Source organism: Canis lupus, chromosome 13, assembly GCF_011100685.1.
Source record: "Canis lupus familiaris isolate Mischka breed German Shepherd chromosome 13, alternate assembly UU_Cfam_GSD_1.0, whole genome shotgun sequence".
Lineage (NCBI taxonomy): Eukaryota > Metazoa > Chordata > Mammalia > Carnivora > Canidae > Canis > Canis lupus.
In genome coordinates, this window is record NC_049234.1 from 44,945,803 (window position 1) to 44,949,663 (window position 3,861).

Genomic DNA, 3,861 nt, shown 5'->3' on the forward strand with positions numbered 1-3,861 from the left:
ACAAAGCCTTTGTAAACTGAGCTCACATTGGAACCACAGCTGCAGAGGATGAAACAGAACTTGCTGTCTGATCCTGTCGTGGTTGGTTATTCAGCAAAAATCAACATCGCCCAGAATAGTTTAACAGGACCTAGAGTCTAACATTAAAAGTGTCCTGCTTATAATCTAAAGTTACTCAACATATAAAGAACCAGGAAGTCATGATCAGTTCTCAAGGAGGACAAGTGTCAATACCAAGATGACCCAGATATTAGAATCATCAGAGAGACTTTAAGGCAGCTGTTATAACATGAGATAAAGGAAAACATGAGATGAACTTTAGAAGTTCTCAAGGGTGAGGGCGGGGGCACCTGGGTGGTTCAGTCGTTGAAGCATCCAACTCTTGATTCGGCTCAGGTCTTTTATTTATTTTTTAATTTTTTTATAATTTATTCATGAGAGACACACGCACACAGAGGCAGAGACACAGGCAGAGGGAGAAGCAGGCTCCATGCAGGGAGCCAGACGTGGGACTCGATCCCGGGGCTCCAGGATCATGCCCTGAGCCCAAGGCAGATGCTCAACCCCTGAGCCACCCAGGCATCCCGGCTCAGGTCTTTTAAAGAACCAAATGGAAAGTTTAGAACTGAAAAGATACCTGAAATTTTAATAATTTACTAAATGGATTCAATAGCCGACTGAAGATGACAAGAGTCAGTGATGTTGAAGAAAAATCAGTAGAATTTGTCCAATTGAGAACAGAATAACAACCCCAAAAGATGAGCAGAGCCTCAGGAACTTGAAAACCAATATCAAAAGGTCTAATATTTGTGTCATTGAGAGTAGTAAACTGACTCTCAAAAAAAAAAAAAAAAAAGTCCTGATTTGTGATGTTTTCCTATGTCCAGATGTAAATATTCCCACCATAGCCATTTTCAGGCTATCAATATGATGTCACTGAATGTGGAGTTGGGAAGAGATATGCAGAATCAACCAGCTGAATTCATACCAATGTTAATCCCAGAAAAAAGAGGAGAAAGAAATAGCACAGAAAAATTATTTGAAAAAATAATGATTAAAATTCCCAAATTTGATAGGCATAAATGTACAGATTCAAGAATCTCAATGAGGGCAGCCCGGGTGGCTCAGTGGTTTAGCGCCACCTTCAATCCAGGGCCTGATCCTGGAGACCCGGGATCGAGTCCCATGTCGGGCTCCCTGCACAGAGCCTGCTTCTCCCTCTGCCTGTGTCTCTGCCTCTCTGTGTCTCTCATGAATAAATAAATAAAATCTTTAAAAAAAAAAAAAAAAAAAGAATCTCAATGACCCGAACTGATCTGTATTGATAACCAGATAAACTCAAAACCACACCCAGACACATCATAATTAAATTAACTCAGGGGTTCCTGGCTGGCTCAGTCGGTGAAGCGTGTGACTTGATCTTGCAGTTTGTAAGTTTAAGCCTCATGTTGGGTTTAGAAATTACTTAAAATCTTAAAAAAAAAAAATAAACTGCAGGGCACCTGGATGGGTCAGTAGGTTAAGCATCTGCCTTTGGCTCAGGTCATGATCCCAGGGTCCTAGGATCGAGCCCCACATTGGGCTCCCACATTGGGCTCCCCACTCAGCGGGAAGCCTGCTTCTCCCTCTCCCTGCCGCTCGCCCTGCTTGTGCTTGCTCACTCTGTTAAATAAATAAAATCTCAAAAACATAAAAATAAACTGCTTACCTCGAGAAAACAGGATAAACTCAAACACATATCCAGTCAGAATCTAATCAAACTGCTGAAAACCAACAATTAAATATTAAAAGCACCAAGATAAAAACACATTATATATAGTGGAGCAACAATTCAGTTGATCAGACTTCTGATCAGAAACTCTGGAGGCAAGAAGAAAGTGAACAGCATTTTTAAAGTGCTGGAAAATAAGAATTATCAACTCAATTTTCTATCTACTGAAAATTTTCTTCAAGAATTGAGGCAAAATACAGACATTTTCAGATAAAGGAAAACTAAAAATTTGCTGTCTATAGACTTGTTTAAAGGAAATGATGCTAGAGTGAAATTTAGAACTGTAAGAATGAAGGGAAAACAATGTTTAATATATGGGTAAATAGAAAAGGCAATTTTTCTAAGTTCTTTGAAATATTGTGACTGTTGGGGCACCTAGAAGGCTGTTGGTTGAGCATTGGACTCTTGGTTTCAGCTCAGGTCATGATCTTGTGATTGTGGGATTGAGCCCACGTCAGTCTCCATGCTCGGCAGGGAGTCTGCTTGGGATTCTTTCCTGCCCTCTCCCTCTGGCCTTCCCCCATTCACATTCTCTCTCTCTCTCTCTTTCTCTCTTTCTCTCTCTCTCTGAATAAATAAATGAAATCTTTAAAAATAATAATAAAATACTATGACTTGAAAGCAAAAATGATAACTTTGTCAAAAGAAGTTCTCAGTGTGTTTAGGAATAATACATATGATTATAAGAATAAAGGGATATATATATAGTTGTGAGGCATCTATACTTTACTTGCAGTGGTAAAATATTAGCTCTAAACAGACTGAAGGGTTAGATACATAGTAATTCCTAGTGTGTGTATACTGAAACTGCAATTTAAAGAAAGAATAGATAAATTATGAATATATTCAAATAATCCAAAAGAGGCAGGAAAGGTGGAATAGAAGAATAAAAACAGAGGACAGAAAATATATTAAAATGGTAGATCTAAATCCAACTATACCACGAATTTCATGAAATGTAAAAAAAATGGCCTAAACACACCAAATTAAAAGAGAAGTTTGCATTTTAAAAAAAAATGATATCCAACTATATGCTGTTATAACTCTCTCTATATATATATATAAATATTTATATTTAAGTATAAGTATGAAGATATAAGTTAAAAGAATGAAAAAAGATATACAATGTAAACAGCAATCAAAAGAAAACTAGTGGTTGGAGTGCCTGGGTGGCTGAGTCAGTTAAGCATCAGACTCCTGGTTTTGGCTCAAGTCATGGTGTCAAGCCGTGTTGGGCTCCTCATCAGTGGGGAGTCTTCTTTTCCCTTTCCCTCCCCCTCTGCTCCTCCCCACCGTCTCTCTCAAAGAAATAATCTAAAAAAAAAAAAAAAACAAACTAGTGACAATATTATCAAAGACTTATGAACAAGGAACATTACTAGGAATAGAAAGGGAAATTACACAATGATAAAAGGTCAATTCACCAAGAAGATGTAGCCGACCTAAAAAATGTATGCACTTAATAACAGATCTTCAAATTCATGAGGCAAAAACTGGTAGAGCTAAAAGGAGAAAGACAAATCCACAAGTGTAATGGATAGAAAAAGTAGACAAAATTAGGATATGGAAGAATTGAACAGCAGTATAAGCCAACTTGACTGAATTGACATTTAAAGAAAACTCAGAGACAGTATAAAACACATTCTTTTTAAGTACACGTGGAATATTCACCAAAACATTATATGCCGAGTCAAAAAAACAAAAGGAACACATTTAACAAATTTTATTTGCTGAATGAAAGTTGAAGCAGATTACAGCAAGATAGCTATCTGGAAAACATAACATATTTGGAAATTTTAAAACCTTTATTGGAAATTAGAAAATATTTTCAGTTGTATGAAGGTTAAAAACATTGACATTTGGGGGGAACAGCTAAAGCAGTAGAAGATTTATAGAATTAAATCAGTGCTTATATTAGAAAAAAAATGTGGTTGGTAGAAGAAAAGCCCCCCCAAAGATGTCCACATCCTAATCCCTGGAATCTGTGAATATGTTTAGTCACACCGCAAAGGAAATTTAAAGTTGCAGAAGGAATTCAGTTTGCTAATCAACTGACTTTGAGATAGATTATCCAGGTGTGAATGATGAAA